Here is a 20,271-nt window from a genome sequence, read left to right on the forward strand (position 1 = left end):
ATCATGGATGAAATAAAGCATGATATCATAGTTCCTGTTGTGAAAAATTGAGAAAATGATTTCATCATAAGTAGAACCATCTTGATTCTCTAGCATTGATAACATAGAAGCTATGAGGTCATAGTCTACCCAGATGGTGGACTCCTAATGCTGGTGTACAGTGGAATATTTAGATGATGAACAGTGGTATATAAATACAACATGGAGATCCGAGAGCTGGATGACAACATGGGGGTCTGGGGACTGGATGACAACATTGGGGGGGGGGGTCCTCTCTGGGACTGGATGACAACACGGGGGGTCAGGGACCGGATGACAACATGGGGGAATTGGAGACTGGATGACAACATGGGGGTCTGGGGACTGGATGACAATGGTAGGTGAAAGCCCTCAGTTTTGAAATGAGGAACCATGAATAATAATTATTAAAAAAAAAAAAAACGCCAGTTCATAAAATCTGAGAGAAACACAGAAATGATGATACATGTATGATGCATATTAATTTTACATTAAAACAATATGGAAATAAGTGTTTTACAAATGTATCAATGAGAATAGAATAGATACATTAGGATTACATAGGATATAGATAGTAATGAAGAAACACCATGGTTTTTCAGTTAATAATAACATTGTAATCCTGACAGTGAATTACCAATGTACATACGGATGGGTAAATTGAGTTAATGGCCAAGAAATAACGAATAGAATGCTCACAATGACTTTGACAGCTGTGTATATGCAGTCATAATAATTGCATTACCCAGACTGCAAAGACTTACTCTACCCTGAAGGTCACTTTTTATAGAAATTATTATCATATATATTTCCGGCAAAACTTTTCTGGGTCAATTTATTTCCCCAAATTGATAGTGTATTTTTTGAGTAGGAAGGGATGGTACATGAAAACTGGAACATATTACATAATGAATATGTAATTACAGTACTTAAATCAGTAACCTCCAAGAATAACCAGAATTTAACAGCTATTATATTTTCCATAAAGTAGATATTTATTAAATGAACACATTGCCTACTGACACTTTTTTCCAGTCATTTTTGCTAATCCTGAAGGTTTTCCAGCAGTAAATACAAGTGATTTCTAACTATCATTTTTTTTTGCAATATGGCATAATATCAGTACTTTCACATTGCCCACCTCAGTACATGTACATTTTGTACATCTGTAGTTTTGTCTATAATACACAAATAATTAATTACAATAGATATGCTAATATTATTGACATGCACCTTACATGTTGTAGTCTGTCATGAAACAAAAATGTTCAGTATGCTACTAAATTGGTTTTATAAACAGGAAAACTGCATACAACAGTGATATGGTCTCCTAATAATTTTATCCCAAATGCTTTTTTATGTTATGTATTTTGTTTTTTTTATAATAATTCATTCATTCAAATTATTTATTATCTTATTTATTTAGCTAACTCACTTACTTAGCACCCAGAATATTCAGTTCCAAAAAATCATGTATTTTAGGGATGGTTGCTTAGCTGTTAATTCCACATACATGTTCCACCCAGTCGGAACATATGATGGAGTTGATACACTGTACCAGTAACATATGTGTGGCTTCCAGATTTCATGACTTGGTTATTAGTTAATTGAGGTAAAAAGAACATCTGGTAGTTTCCACAAATACATGTATACCGGGTAAGATAAAAAGCCTGGTGCATATACAGCAAACAATCTAGTGAATACAAAGGTTTGATAAAAACCAAATTTGTTGTTGGACAGACAGTTTTCTGAGTCCTTTTGTGATAAACAGGATGCACGTATTGCATGTGATGTATGGAGATAACCAATCAGAGACATGCACTGTAACGCATGTGATGTATGGAGATAACAACCAATCAGAGACATGCACTGTATCGCATGTGATGTATGGAGATAACAACCAATCAGAGACATGCACTGTATTGCATGTGATGTATGGAGATAACAACCAATCAGAGACAGAAAAATATGCAGAAATACAGTTTTGATAAGTGCTTCTTTGAAAGTTAGTCAGATATAGCAGAAAAATACCAGTATATTTTAACTTTCTGAACTGCTCATACACATTTGCAGTGCTATGCCATGAAACGGGATTGAAATAAACTAACTTCACAACTCAGGTTGAGTGACCACAACTTGCAAATTGAATTGGTTTTCACCATGTAAAGGCCAAAAAAAAAAAAAAAAATACAAGATGGACTTTGCAAACATTGTTAACAAACAATTATTACAGTGAAAGAGCTATTATATATGCATTTTACAATGACGATCGATGGACACACACAAACAGATGGACTAATGGACAGAAACCAAAACACAAGTCCCTATTTCAGACTTCATCTGACAGGGACTGAAAACAACATATGTAAGCCAGAAAAGTCTTCCAAAAATTCATGGAACATATCAGAAAAAATATGCGAATATCAGTATTCCACTATCAGTGAGAACCAAGTATGGGATCAATTGAATAGCTTTCACTAAGGCAATTTGGAAAGTTTCTATTACCTCAGTAGTGGCAGTTTGAGTAAGCTATTACTGTCATTGTGGGTGAAGTATTGGCTGGCTAGAAGACCTAGAAATAGTAAGATCAATTGCTCATTGCATTGTGCTATGCCCAAGGGTAGGTGAGACATATTGTTAATCAGGGTCTTACCTAAAAGCAATAAATGTCATAGGCAATATATACTACAATATGTTATGGAAACCACATCTTCAAAAAAAAATCTTTTTAATATTCAATATTTTTTATAGAGATTCACTTTTATTTCAGATCAAATGCTTTTAGCCTTAGCTTCTATATTAGTAAAATTCCATATTATTCACATTTCAACTTACAATGTTTTGATTTAGCCTACCATTTTTGTTGGCCAGTAATGTTTTGATTTAGCCTATCATTTTTGTTGGCCAGTAATGTTTTGATTTAGCCTACCATTTTTGTTGGCCAGTAATGTTTTGATTTAGCCTACCATTTTTGTTGGTCAGTAATGTTTTGATTTAGCCTACCATTTTTGTTGGCCAGTAATGTTTTGATTTAGCCTACCATTTTTGTTGGCCAGTAATGTTTTGATTTAGCCTACCATTTTTGTTGGCCAGTAATGTTTTGATTTAGCCTACCATTTTTGTTGGCCAGTAATGTTTTGATTTAGCCTACCATTTTTGTTGGCCAGTAATGTTTTGATTTAGCCTACCATTTTTGTTGGCCAGTAATGTTTTGATTTAGCCTACCATTTTTGTTGGCCAGTAATGTTTTGATTTAGCCTACCATTTTTGTTGGCCAGTAATGTTTTGATTTAGCCTACCATTTTTGTTGGCCAGTAATGTTTTGATTTAGCCTACCATTTTTGTTGGCCAGTAATGTTTTGATTTAGCCTACCATTTTTGTTGGCCAGTAATGTTTTGATTTAGCCTACCATTTTTGTTGGCCAGTTATGTTTTGAATTAGCCTACCATTTTTGTTGGCCAGTAATGTTTTGATTTAGCCTACCATTTTTGTTGGCCAGTAATGTTTTGATTTTTTTAGCCTACCATTTTTGTTGGCCAGTAATGTTTTGATTTAGCCTACCATTTTTGTTGGCCAGTAATGTTTTGATTTAGCCTACCTTTTTTGTTAGTCAGTAATGTTTTGATTTAGCCTACCATTTTTGTTAGCCAGTAATGTTTTATGTCAAGATAAATTATTATGCATTATTTTACTTTACAAAGATTAACAGTTGTGGTAAAGACCTTCCAATATTATATATTTAACAAATTTGGATGAAAATACACCTACTGACTATGAGTACTTGTGACTGTAATAATAGTTGATAACTGAAATATAAAAACCACCATTTGATATTATAGAATACATGTCATCCTTGGCACTCTGCTTTCATCTACTAGGTGGAATGAATAATTTATTTTCAAATTTGGATTTATTTGGGGGATTTGTTTGTAATCATGTGACTGGTGATGTCATAACATTGCCACTCAATGCCAGTTTGCATGGATTTGATTTGTTGTTTGTAATCATGTGACTGGTGATGTCATAACATTGCCACTCAATGCCAGTTTGCATAGATTTGATCTGTTGTTTGTAATCATGTGACTGGTGATGTTATACAAGTGTAACATATAGCCACTCAATGCCAGTTTGCATGGATTTGATTTGTTGTTTGTAATCATGTGACTGGTGATGTTATACAAGTGAAACATATAGCCACTCAATGCCAGTTTGCATGGATTTGATTTGTTGTTTGTAATCATGTGACTGGTGATGTCATTGCCACTCAATGCCAGTTTGCATGGATTTGATTTGTTGTTTGTAATCATGTGACTGGTGATGTTATACAAGTGTAACATATAGCCACTCAATGCCAGTTTGCATGGATTTGATTTGTTGTTTGTAATCATGTGACTGGTGATGTTATACAAGTGTAACATATAGCCACTCAATGCCAGTTTGCATGGATTTGATTTGTTGTTTGTAATCATGTGACTGGTGATGTCATTGCCACTCAATGCCAGTTTGCATGGATTTGATTTGTTGTTTGTAATCATGTGACTGGTGATGTCATAACATTGCCACTCAATGCCAGTTTGCATGGATTTGATTTGTTGTTTGTAATCATGTGACTGGTGATGCCATTGCCACTCAATGCCAGTTTGCATGGATTTGATTTGTTGTTTGTAATCATGTGACTGGTGATGTCATGACATTGCCACTCAATGCCAGTTTGCAATGATCTAATAGAGAGGTCCATCCAAAATACCAACATATAAAATATCAAATCAATCTAATAGAGAGGTCCATCCAAAATACAAACATATAAAATATAAAATCAATCTAATAGAGTGGTCCATCCAAAATACCAACATATAAAATATAAAATCAATCTAATAGAGAGGTCCATCTAAAATACCAACATATAAAATATCAAATCAATCTAATAGAGAGAATCATCCAAAATACCAACATATAAAATATAAAATCAATCTAATAGAGAGGTCCATCCAAAATACCAACATATAATATATCAAATCAATCTAATAGAGAGGTCCATCCAAAATACCAACATAAATTAAAGCCGCAAGCGGCGTCACCGGGGCCCAAGCTGATAAGATTCTGTTTCATAATTAATGAGATCACATGTTAGACAATCAGGTAGCTTGTATTATCAGTAACATGAGGTCGAAATGAAGTTGGTACCATGTATTTACCTGGTTTGGTTATCGAAATATGGTTTTCAGGATATACAATGAGCCATGTTCTTATGCACAATAATGAGATTACATGTTCATATATAGCCATTTCTAATGTCAGTTACATCTTTCATTCAATGTCTTCATAATGACACTAGTTACATGTCCTGCTCTGCGACAGTGTTTCAGATTTGACTGCTATGCATATTAATGAGTTCACATGACCATATATGGTCATCTGTTATTTTAATCAAATCTCTTGTTCACTGTTGTCATAATAACACAGGATTCATCTTACTAACTGCAACAGTGTTTAAGATATAATGGTTATGCATATTAATGAGTTCACATGACCATATATGGTAATCTGTTATTTCAATGAAATCAATTGTTTAATGTTGTCATAATAACACAGGTTTCATCTTCCTAACTCCAACAGTGCTTGAGATATATCAGTTATGCATATTAATGAGTTTACATGACCATATATGGAAATCTGTTATTTTAATGAAATCAATTGTTAAATGTTGTCATAATAACTCAGGTTTCATCTTCCTAACTCCAACAGTGCTTGAGATATATCAGTTATGCATATTAATGAGGTTAGAAGCCCCCACCCCTTAGGCGCCTAGCGACAAAACCCAGCCACGTGCCATTCGGTTGAAAGAATCCATCTCAAGAGTAAGAATGCACATATACAATTTTAGCCAAATCGGACCAATACAACACATGTAAATGCACAAGATTTGTTTTCATAAAATCCAAGATGGCGGCCAAACCATGTGACTGATCAAAATAATATTATTTTTCTCATATGGAGCTAAGGCTAGGCATGGTAAATATAAAAACATCTAGTAGATTGGTTGACTCATCTCTGAGAAACAAATGCCCAAACTTTTGGTCAATTTTGCTTAAAATCCAAGATGGCGGCCAAACCATGTGACTGATCTGAAATCTTTATTAGGTTTCTGAAAGGGGTTGATATACAGATGCCATGAAGCAAAAGTGAAAATAATCCCTCAAGTGTTGCCAGAGTAAAAAACTACTTCCTGTTTAGAAGAAATCCAAAATGGTGGCTAAACCACGTGACCAATCGTAATAATTTTTTCAAACATAAATGGGAGTCATATATAGAAGCTAAATACTACATATGAGAGCATTCTCCTTGGTGGTTCTGAAGAAGAAGATTTTTAAGTGTTTTTTGCCGTTTTCAGGAAAAACAAAATGGCGGGAAAAGTCACATGACCGCTAAAGTTTTTATTGCTGATATTTATTACACATGAGTTGTACTATATACCATAAAAAAATCTAGACGCCTAGACCCTCAGAAAGTGGTCAAACAGCCACTTCCGGTTTTATTTCAATCCAATATGGCTGCCAAACTAATTGACCAATCGAAATTCTGAAAGCATGTTGCACCAGTTCACATTAGGGACTATCAGCATAGAGCATTATCAGACCATTCCGTTCAGCGGTTTTCACAAACGACTTGACAAAAAAAGTTACGGAAGAAAGAAGAAAGAAAGAAGAAAGAAGAAAAAACCGGACAATAAGAATAGGGGCCTCGCCCTTCAGGCTTGGGCCCCTAAAAATATCAAATCAATCTAATAGAGAGGTCCATCTAAAATACCACCATATAAAATATCAAATCAATCTAATAGAGAGGTCCATCCAAAATACCAACATATAAAATATCAAATCAATCTAATAGAGAGGTCCACCTAAAATACCAACATATAAAATATCAAATCAATCTAATAGAGAGAATCATCCAAAATACCAACATATAAAATATCAAATCAATCTAATAGAGAGGTCCACCTAAAATACCAACATAAAACATATCAAATCAATCTAATAGAGAGGTCCATCTAAAATACCACCATATAAAATATCAAATCAATCTAATAGAGAGGTCCATCCAAAATACCAACATATAATATATCAAATCAATCTAATAGAGAGGTCCATCTAAAATACCAACATATAAAATATCAAATCAATCTAATAGAGAGGTCCATCCAAAATACCAACATATAAAATATCAAATCAATCTAATAGAGAGGTCCACCTAAAATACCAACATAAAACATATCAAATCAATCTAATAGAGAGGTCCATCTAAAATACCACCATATAAAATATAAAATCAATCTAATAGAGAGGTCCATCCAAAATACCAACATAAAAAATATCAAATCAATCTAATAGAGAGGTCCATCTAAAATACCACCATATAAAATATAAAATCAATCTAATAGAGAGGTCCATCCAAAATACCAACATATAATATATCAAATCAATCTAATAGAGAGGTCCATCTAAAATACCAACATATAAAATATCAAATCAATCTAAATAGAGAGGTCCATCCAAAATACCAACATATAAAATATAAAATCAATCTAATAGAGTGGTCCATCCAAAATACCAACATATAAAATATAAAATCAATCTAATGGAGAGGTCCATCTAAAATACCAACATATAAAATATCAAATCAATCTAATAGAGAGAATCATCCAAAATACCAACATATAAAATATAAAATCAATCTAATAGAGAGGTCCATCCAAAATACCAACATACATGTATAATATATCAAATCAATCTAATAGAGAGGTCCATCTAAAATACCAACATATAAAATATAAAATCAATCTAATAGAGAGGTCCATCCAAAATACCAACATATAATATATCAAATCAATCTAATAGAGAGGTCCACCTAAAATACCAACATATAAAATATAAAATCAATCTAATAGAGAGGTCCATCCAAAATACCAACATATAAAATATAAAATCAATCTAATAGAGAGGTCCATCCAAAATACCAACATATGAAATATAAAATCAATCTAATAGAGAGGTCCATCTAAAATACCAACATATAAAATATCAAATCAATCTAATAGAGAGGTCCACCTAAAATACCAACATATAAAATATCAAATCAATCTAATAGAGAGGATCATCCAAAATACCAACATATAAAATATCAAATCAATCTAATAGAGAGGTTCACCTAAAATACCAACATAAAAAATATCAAATCAATCTAATAGAGAGGTCCATCTAAAATATCAAATCAATCTAATAGAGAGGTCCATCCAAAATACCAACATAAAAAATATCAAATCAATCTAATAGAGAAGTCCATCTAAAATACCACCATATAAAATATAAAATCAATCTAATAGAGAGGTCCATCCAAAATACCAACATATAATATATCAAATCAATCTAATAGAGAGGTCCATCTAAAATACCAACATATAAAATATCAAATCAATCTAATAGAGAGGTCCATCCAAAATACCAACATATAAAATATCAAATCAATCTAATAGAGAGGTCCACCTAAAATACCAACATATAAAATATCAAATCAATCTAATAGAGAGGTCCACCTAAAATACCAACATATAAAATATCAAATCAATCTAATAGAGAGAATCATCCAAAATACCAACATATAAAATATCAAATCAATCTACATGTAATAGAGAGGTCCATCCAAAATACCAACATAAAAAATATCAAATCAATCTAATAGAGAGGTCCATCTAAAATACCACCATATAAAATATAAAATCAATCTAATAGAGAAGTCCATCTAAAATACCACCATATAAAATATAAAATCAATCTAATAGAGAGGTCCATCCAAAATACCAACATATAATATATCAAATCAATCTAATAGAGAGGTCCATCTAAAATACCAACATATAAAATATCAAATCAATCTAATAGAGAGGTCCATCCAAAATACCAACATATAAAATATCAAATCAATCTAATAGAGAGGTCCACCTAAAATACCAACATATAAAATATCAAATCAATCTAATAGAGAGGTCCATCTAAAATACCACCATATAAAATATAAAATCAATCTAATAGAGAGGTCCATCCAAAATACCAACATATAATATATCAAATCAATCTAATAGAGAGGTCCATCTAAAATACCAACATATAAAATATCAAATCAATCTAATAGAGAGGTCCATCCAAAATACCAACATATAAAATATAAAATCAATCTAATAGAGTGGTCCATCCAAAATACCAACATATAAAATATCAAATCAATCTAATGGAGAGGTCCATCTAAAATACCAACATATAAAATATCAAATCAATCTAATAGAGAGAATCATCCAAAATACCAACATATAAAATATAAAATCAATCTAATAGAGAGGTCCATCCAAAATACCAACATACATGTATAATATATCAAATCAATCTAATAGAGAGGTCCATCTAAAATACCAACATATAAAATATAAAATCAATCTAATAGAGAGGTCCATCCAAAATACCAACATATAATATATCAAATCAATCTAATAGAGAGGTCCACCTAAAATACCAACATATAAAATATAAAATCAATCTAATAGAGAGGTCCATCCAAAATACCAACATATAAAATATAAAATCAATCTAATAGAGAGGTCCATCCAAAATACCAACATATAAAATATAAAATCAATCTAATAGAGAGGTCCATCTAAAATACCAAAATATAAAATATCAAATCAATCTAATAGAGAGGTCCACCTAAAATACCAACATATAAAATATCAAATCAATCTAATAGAGAGGATCATCCAAAATACCAACATATAAAATATCAAATCAATCTAATAGAGAGGTTCACCTAAAATACCAACATAAAAAATATCAAATCAATCTAATAGAGAGGTCCATCTAAAATATAAAATCAATCTAATAGAGAGGTCCATCCAAAATACCAACATAAAAAATATCAAATCAATCTAATAGAGAAGTCCATCTAAAATACCACCATATAAAATATAAAATCAATCTAATAGAGAGGTCCATCCAAAATACCAACATATAATATATCAAATCAATCTAATAGAGAGGTCCATCTAAAATACCAACATATAAAATATCAAATCAATCTAATAGAGAGGTCCATCCAAAATACCAACATATAAAATATCAAATCAATCTAATAGAGAGGTCCACCTAAAATACCAACATATAAAATATCAAATCAATCTAATAGAGAGGTCCACCTAAAATACCAACATATAAAATATCAAATCAATCTAATAGAGAGAATCATCCAAAATACCAACATATAAAATATCAAATCAATCTAATAGAGAGGTCCATCCAAAATACCAACATAAAAAATATCAAATCAATCTAATAGAGAGGTCCATCTAAAATACCACCATATAAAATATAAAATCAATCTAATAGAGAAGTCCATCTAAAATACCACCATATAAAATATAAAATCAATCTAATAGAGAGGTCCATCCAAAATACCAACATATAATATATCAAATCAATCTAATAGAGAGGTCCATCTAAAATACCAACATATAAAATATCAAATCAATCTAATAGAGAGGTCCATCCAAAATACCAACATATAATATATCAAATCAATCTAATAGAGAGGTCCATCTAAAATACCAACATATAAAATATCAAATCAATCTAATAGAGAGGTCCATCCAAAATACCAACATATAAAATATAAAATCAATCTAATAGAGTGGTCCATCCAAAATACCAACATATAAAATATCAAATCAATCTAATGGAGAGGTCCATCTAAAATACCAACATATAAAATATCAAATCAATCTAATAGAGAGAATCATCCAAAATACCAACATATAAAATATAAAATCAATCTAATAGAGAGGTCCATCCAAAATACCAACATACATGTATAATATATCAAATCAATCTAATAGAGAGGTCCATCTAAAATACCAACATATAAAATATAAAATCAATCTAATAGAGAGGTCCATCCAAAATACCAACATATAATATATCAAATCAATCTAATAGAGAGGTCCACCTAAAATACCAACATATAAAATATAAAATCAATCTAATAGAGAGGTCCATCCAAAATACCAACATATAAAATATAAAATCAATCTAATAGAGAGGTCCATCCAAAATACCAACATATAAAATATAAAATCAATCTAATAGAGAGGTCCATCTAAAATACCAACATATAAAATATCAAATCAATCTAATAGAGAGGTCCACCTAAAATACCAACATATAAAATATCAAATCAATCTAATAGAGAGGATCATCCAAAATACCAACATATAAAATATCAAATCAATCTAATAGAGAGGTTCACCTAAAATACCAACATAAAAAATATCAAATCAATCTAATAGAGAGGTCCATCTAAAATATAAAATCAATCTAATAGAGAGGTCCATCCAAAATACCAACATAAAAAATATCAAATCAATCTAATAGAGAAGTCCATCTAAAATACCACCATATAAAATATAAAATCAATCTAATAGAGAGGTCCATCCAAAATACCAACATATAATATATATATCAAATCAATCTAATAGAGAGGTCCATCTAAAATACCAACATATAAAATATCAAATCAATCTAATAGAGAGGTCCATCCAAAATACCAACATATAAAATATCAAATCAATCTAATAGAGAGGTCCACCTAAAATACCAACATATAAAATATCAAATCAATCTAATAGAGAGGTCCACCTAAAATACCAACATATAAAATATCAAATCAATCTAATAGAGAGAATCATCCAAAATACCAACATATAAATATCAAATCAATCTAATAGAGAGGTCCATCCAAAATACCAACATAAAAAATATCAAATCAATCTAATAGAGAGGTCCATCTAAAATACCACCATATAAAATATAAAATCAATCTAATAGAGAAGTCCATCTAAAATACCACCATATAAAATATAAAATCAATCTAATAGAGAGGTCCATCCAAAATACCAACATATAATATATCAAATCAATCTAATAGAGAGGTCCATCTAAAATACCAACATATAAAATATCAAATCAATCTAATAGAGAGGTCCATCCAAAATACCAACATATAAAATATCAAATCAATCTAATAGAGAGGTCCACCTAAAATACCAACATATAAAATATCAAATCAATCTAATAGAGAGGTCCACCTAAAATACCAACATATAAAATATCAAATCAATCTAATAGAGAGAATCATCCGAAATACCAACATATAAAATATCAAATCAATCTAATAGAGAGGTCCATCCAAAATACCAACATAAAAAATATCAAATCAATCTAATAGAGAGGTCCATCTAAAATACCACCATATAAAATATAAAATCAATCTAATAGAGAGGTCCATCCAAAATACCAACATATAATATATCAAATCAATCTAATAGAGAGGTCCATCCAAAATACCAACATATAAAATATCAAATCAATCTAATAGAGAGGTCCATCCAAAATACCAACATATAAAATATCAAATCAATCTAATAGAGAGGTCCAACTAAAATACCAACATATAAAATATCAAATCAATCTAATAGAGAGGTCCATCTAAAATACCAACATATAAAATATCAAATCAATCTAATAGAGAGGTCCATCCAAAATACCAACATATAAAATATCAAATCAATCTAATAGAGAGGTCCATCCAAAATACCAACATATAAAATATAAAATCAATCTAATAGAGAGGTCCATCCAAAATACCAACATATAAAATATAAAATCAATCTAATAGAGAGGTCCATCTAAAATACCAACATATAAAATATAAAATCAATCTAATAGAGAGGTCCGTCCAAAATACCAACATATAAAATATCAAATCAATCTAATAGAGAGGTCCAACTAAAATACCAACATATAAAATATCAAATCAATCTAATAGAGAGGTCCATCTAAAATACCAACATATAAAATATCAAATCAATCTAATAGAGAGGTACATCCAAAATACCAACATATAAAATATCAAATCAATCTAATAGAGAGGTCCATCCAAAATACCAACATATAAAATATAAAATCAATCTAATAGAGAGGTCCATCCAAAATACCAACATATAAAATATAAAATCAATCTAATAGAGAGGTCCATCTAAAATACCAACATATAAAATATAAAATCAATCTAATAGAGAGGTCCATCCAAAATACCAACATATAAAATGTCAAATCAATCTAATAGAGAGGTCCATCTAAAATACCAACATATAAAATATCAAATCAATCTAATAGAGAGGTCTATCCAAAATACCAACATTAAAAATACAATCTCTTTGTAAGATATTACTAATAAATCACAGGATGCACATTTTACATGATAAACCCACGGGACAATCATATTTCATACTAATAATTATTTTAAAATCTTTATTTTCAGCTGATTTAAACATTCAGATTTACTTTGGTAGTAATTTATATTAAATTAAACTAATAACTGTATGGTTAATAGTTCTCAATATTACATGAAAAAAAATTGATACTAATACCAAATTGATATTTTTATTACGGGGAGCTGAAAGAGGTTAATTAGTTTCTACAAATAAATATACACATCTGCACTTACATCAACTCCCACAATCTGATACAACTAAACATCTAAGACATTTCCCTGTCAAACACAAAGAAATTATAAAAAAAAAAAAAAAATATTTTGAAATAAAGGGTACAGCATTTTAATAGCTATGGTCACAATGCCTAATGTATTGAATAATTCTGAGTGTAATATGTTATACATGTATATGGCAATGTCACTGAAAACGTCATCATAGAGCCCACAGGGAATCAGCAAAATGACATTCTTGTGATTCAAATCACGCAATGTCACTCCCTCTCTGTCTCATTATATAGAGCAATATAGTCAAACCACGAAAATAAAAAAAAAAAACATGAATCAAACTAATATCTAAGATGATGTTTTACAACTTTAAATGACAATGTTTTGCTGACAGCAACTGACTGGATTCACACAGACTGGCTATCCCATAGCATGATAGGTAAATGTACATAGACTGATACTTCAAAATATTAAACTGTTTATTGTCACTGATTTTTGATGAGTTGAATGTAAAATATAGGAAATGAGATATTTTCACTGCCTTATCCCTTTAGTGAAAATAAATTTCAAGTGAAAATAAAGTAATTTACAATAACTAAGCATCATAGAAAAGGTAAACATTCCATACAGTGTAAAATGAAAATGTTCAAACTAATTTTGGAAAATCCAACAATGTTCAAAATAAAAGAAACATTGTGTATATTACTATTATTTATATCTTTTAGTACATGAAGATATATTCATAAAAAAGTGGTGGTCTTTGCAAAGCACATACTCAAATTTCATGTAAAAATCAATGTATTTTATATGTCGTGAATGAAATGTGACAACCATTGCCCTTTAATGTGATGGGGAAAAAACTTGTTAAACTCATTGTTGTAAACAAAAATTAAACACAACTTAACAGTGGTCACACAGCATGTGTTCAAATTTCATGTAAACGAACAATGTATTCTCATGCGTTGTATACTTGATATTAGAATGTATCAAACATGAAATGCAGCACTTCAATGTACATACTTGCATATAAATGATAAAATTTATTAAATTTTTCCAAAGATCAAATAATTGTCAGAAATTGTTCGGGACGCTGTTTAATGTAAATTACAAACGAAAAAAAAAAAAATGTTTAAATTAGTTTAAATTCATTAAATCTGACTTAATGTTAAACAGTTTGTGTTTGAAGTATTTGTTATTCAACTGTATATGGTTTTTAAAACAGTTAGATGCTGCTTTAATTGCTATTCAATCACCCTCCAGCTAATGAAGTCAACAAACCTTGTGTGACAGATTTAAATGTATACAATCAACTACAACTCAGGGTTTCAAATTATAAATGTATCAATGAACTCTTGATGACTTTTAAAGGAAAGTACATCTCATTGTTCATATGATTGTAGTTATAATGCTCATTGTTTCTACCTCATACCTAACTGATTTCTTTGTAGTTGCAGTCACACTGCTTCTACACAGAGCTACCTCTACCAACTAATCATAGTTCTTGTAAAGCTACTGTAACAGTAGTTGCCTGTTTTTATACCTTTTAGTTGCAGTCACACTGCTTCTACACAGAGCTACCTCTACCAACTAATCATAGTTCTTGTAAAGCTACTGTAACAGTAGTTGCCTGTTTTTATACCTTTTAGTTGCAGTCACACTGCTTCTACACAGAGCTACCTCTACCAACTAATCATAGTTCTTGTAAAGCTACTGTAACAGTAGTTGCCTGTTTTTATACTTTTTAGTTGCAGTCACACTGCTTCTACACAGAGCTACATCTACCAACTAATCATAGTTCTTGTAAAGCTACTGTAACAGTAGTTGCCTGTTTTTATACTTTTTAGTTGCAGTCACACTGCTTCTACACAGAGCTACATCTACCAACTAATCATAGTTCTTGTAAAGCTACTGTAACAGTAGTTGCCTGTTTTTATACTTTTTAGTTGCAGTCACACTGCTTCTACACAGAGCTACCTCTACCAACTAATCATAGTTCTTGTAAAGCTACTGTAACAGTAGTTGCCTGTTTTTATACTTTTTAGTTGCAGTCACACTGCTTCTACACAGAGCTACCTCTACCAACTAATCATAGTTCTTGTAAAGCTACTGTAACAGTAGTTGCCTGTTTTTATACTTTTTAGTTGCAGTCACACTGCTTCTACACAGAGCTACCTCTACCAACTACCGGTAGGTTAATTCTTATAGAGCTACAGTAGTACATAGTTTTTATACATTGTAGTTGCAGTCATGCACACTGCTTCTATATACATGTATGTCGAGCTACCTCTAACAACTAGGTTAATTCTTGTAGAGCTACAGTAGTCACACTGTTTTATACCTTTTAGATGCAGTCACACTGCTTCTACATATGTAGAACTACCTCTACCAACTAGGTTAATTCTTGTATTTGTAGAGCTACAGTAGTACACACTGTTTTTATACCTTGTAGTTGCAGTCATGCCGTTTCTAGCTGTAGTTGCAGTCATGCTGCTTCTAAAAATGTCTGGGTGCATGCTCACTGTGTCACCATGCAATGTGTATATTACCTATTGCTGCTAATTCTGTGTAGCTTTGCTAGAACACAATGAGCTTCTCTTATACCAATAAAGTATTTTTAAACTGTAACTTGTGATTTTTGTGTTTTTACCTTACACCTGTTTTACCTTAAATCTGTCCATGCATGACTGTTATCTAGTTTCAGACTGGCAGAAATGCTTGATTTGGATGAGTTTTTGCTTTAAAATGGCTTACATTTGGCCATCTGATTGTGATACATGTATGAATGCTTGTGTATGTGTGCAGCGTGATGCATGATGTATGTATAAAGTCTGAACATGATTGGGACATGCATGTCTCAGTTACAGGTGCAGGCAGATACACATGCAAACGTAGTGAAGTAAATCTGTAAGGGATACAATGAGGTTGACACTAATAGCTAACAGAATACAGCTTGCCATCCTAAACAATAAATATTTACCATTCATATTATAGTGTCAGTCATACATTTGTATAGTGATTGATTAAATACAATTAGAATATGAACTACTTTTCATCTAGCCTTGATGTGAACTCGTTACATGTTTATAACAACTGAAGTTGAATTAATCATACCCTGAGGCATGAATACAAATTCCTCTCAATGGACATCTGTGTCTCAATATAAAAACAGTTTGTTCTGAATCTAGATCAATGTCAAGTATAATAATTTTATCTCAAGTCAAGAAATAATCATAGTGGAGATATGTTTATAGTTTGCTATTTAAGTATCATAATGTAGCTAATTTAGCCATTACTATATTGTCACTAATTTAGCCAGTATCATAATGTAGCTAATTTAGCCATTACTATATTGTCACTAATTTAGCCAGTATCATAATGTAGCTAATTTAGCCATTACTATATTGTCACTAATTTGTCCAGTATCATAATGTAGCTAATTCAGCCAGTATCGTAATGTCACTAATTTAGCCAGTATCATGATGTAGCTAATTCAGCCATTACTATATTGTCACTAATTTAGCCAGTATCATGATGTAGCTAATTCAGCCATTACTATATTGTCACTAATTTGGCCAGTATCATGATGTAGCTAATTCAGCCATTACTATATTGTCACTAATTTGGCCAGTATCATAATGTAGCTAATTTAGCCAGTAGCGTAATGTCACTGATTTAGCCAGTATCATAATGTAGCTAATTCAGCCAGTAGCGTAATGTCACTGATTTAGCCAGTATCATAATGTAGCTAATTTAGCCATTACTATATTGTCACTAATTTAGCCAGTATCATAATGTAGCTAATTTAGCCAGTATCGTATTGTCACTAATTTGTCCAATATCATAATGTAGCTAATTCAGCCAGTATCGTAATGTCACTAATTTGTCCAATATCATAATGTAGCTAATTCAGCCAGTATCGTAATGTCACTAATTTAGCCAGTATCATGATGTAGCTAATTCAGCCATTACTATATTGTCACTAATTTAGCCAGTATCATGATGTAGCTAATTCAGCCATTACTATATTGTCACTAATTTGGCCAGTATCATGATGTAGCTAATTCAGCCATTACTATATTGTCACTAATTTGGCCAGTATCATAATGTAGCTAATTTAGCCAGTAGCGTAATGTCACTGATTTAGCCAGTATCATAATGTAGCTAATTCAGCCAGTAGCGTAATGTCACTGATTTAGCCAGTATCATAATGTAGCTAATTTAGCCATTACTATATTGTCACTAATTTAGCCAGTATCATAATGTAGCTAATTTAGCCAGTATCGTATTGTCACTAATTTGTCCAATATCATAATGTAGCTAATTCAGCCAGTATCGTAATGTCACTAATTTAGCCAGTATCATAATGTAGCTAATTCAGCCAGTATCGTAATGTCACTAATTTGTCCAATATCATAATGTAGCTAATTCAGCCAGTATCATGATGTAGCTAATTCAGCCATTACTATAGTGTCACTAATTTGACCAGTATCATAATGTACCTAATTTAGCCATTACTATATTGTCACTAATTTAGCCAGTATCATAATGTAGCTAATTCAGCCAGTATCGTAATGTCACTGATTTAGCCAGTATCATAATGTAGCTAATTTAGCCAGTATTGTATTGTCACTAATTTGTCCAATATCATAATGTAGCTAATTCAGCCAGTATCGTAATGTCACTAATTTTAATAGCCAGTATCATGATGTAGCTAATTCAGCCAGTACCGTATTGTCACTGATTTAGCGAATCTCATAATGTAGCTAATTTAACCAGTAGCATATTGTCACTAATTTGGCCAAAATCATAATGTAGCTAATTTAACCAGTAGCATATTGTCACTAATTTGGCCAATATCATAATGTAGCTAATTTAACCAGTAGCATATTGTCACTAATTTGGCCAAAATCATAATGTAGCTAATTTAGCAAGTATCGTAATGTCACTGATTTAGCCAGAATCATAATGTAGCTAATTTACCCAGTAGCGTATTGTCACTAATTTGTCCAGTATCATACTGTAGCTAATTTACCCAGTAGCGTATTGTCACTAATTTGTCCAGAATCATAATGTAGCTAATTTAGCCAGTATCGTAATGTCACTGATTTAGCCATTATCATAATGTAGCTAATTTACCCAGTAGCGTATTGTCACTGATTTAGCCATTATCATAATGAAGCTAAATTACCCAGTAGCGTATTGTCACTAATTTGTTCAGTATCATAATGTAGCTAATTCAGCCAGTATCGTAATGTCACTGATTTGGCCATTATCATAATGTAGCTAATTTAGCCAGTATTGTATTGTCACTAATTTGGCCAGTATCATAATGTAGCTAATTCTGCCAGTATCGTAATGTCATTAATTTAGCCAGTATCATAATGTAGCTAATTAAGCCAGTATCGTAATGTCACTGATTTGGCCAGTATCATAATGTAGCTAATTTAGCCAGTATCATTATGTAGCTAATTTAGCCAGTATCGTAATGTAGCTAATTTAGCCAGTATCACTGATTTAGCCATAATCATATTGTAGCTAATTTAGCCAGTATCGTATTGCCACTAATTTGGCCAGTATCATAATGTAGCTAATTCAGCCAGTATCATAATGTCACTAATTTAGCCAGTATCATAATGTAGCTAATTCAGCCAGTATCATAATGTCACTGATTTGGCCAGTATCATGATGTAGCTAATTCAGCCAGTACCGTAATATCACTAATTTGGCCAGAATCATAATGCAGCTAATTTAGCCAGTATCGAAATGTAGCTAATTTAGCCAGTATTGTATTGTCACTGATTTAGCCAGTATCATAATGTAGCTAATTTAGCCAGTATTGTATTGTCACTAATTTGTCCAGTATCATGATGTAGCTAATTCAGCCAGTACTGTAATGTCACTGATTTAGCCAGTCTCATAATGTAGCTAATTTAGCCAGTAGCATATTGTCACTAATTTGGCCAGAATCATAATGTAGCTAATTTAGCCAGTATCGAAATGTAGCTAATTTAGCCAGTATTGTATTGTCACTGATTTAGCCAGTATCATAATGTAGCTAATTTAGCCAGTATCGTATTGTCACTAATTTGGCCAGTATCGAAATGTAGCTAATTTAGCCAGTATTGTATTGTCACTGATTTAGCCAGTATCATAATGTAGCTAATTTAGCCAGTATTGTATTGTCACTAATTTGTCCAGTATCATGATGTAGCTAATTCAGCCAGTACCGTAATGTCACTGATTTAGCCAGTCTCATAATGTAGCTAATTTAGCCAGTAGCATATTGTCACTAATTTGGCCAGAATCATAATGTAGCTAATTTAGCCAGTATCGAAATGTAGCTAATTTAGCCAGTATTGTATTGTCACTGATTTAGCCAGTATCATAATGTAGTTAATTCAGCCAGTATCGTAATGTCACTGATTTAGCCAGTATCATAATGTAGCTAATTTAGCCAGTATCGTATTGTCACTAATTTGTCCAGTATCATGATGTAGCTAATTCAGCCAGTACCGTAATGTCACTGATTTAGCCAGTCTCATAATGTAGCTAATTTAGCCAGTAGCATATTTCACTAATTTGGCCAGAATCATAATGTAGCTAATTTAGCCAGTATCGAAATGTAGCTAATTTAGCCAGTAGCATATTGTCACTAATTT

The 20,271-nt window shown here is 31.4% G+C and overlaps 1 protein-coding gene across 1 annotated transcript in view; it reads right to left on the bottom strand.

Annotated features, from left to right (window-relative positions):
- Window positions 1-20,271, bottom strand: part of LOC102802675 (diacylglycerol kinase beta-like) — a 91,108-nt gene that overhangs the window by 47,005 nt on the left and 23,832 nt on the right. The window lies entirely within an intron of this gene.

The sequence above is a fragment of the Saccoglossus kowalevskii genome, chromosome 21 (assembly GCF_978046115.1).
Source record: "Saccoglossus kowalevskii chromosome 21, keSacKowa6.1, whole genome shotgun sequence".
Lineage (NCBI taxonomy): Eukaryota > Metazoa > Hemichordata > Enteropneusta > Harrimaniidae > Saccoglossus > Saccoglossus kowalevskii.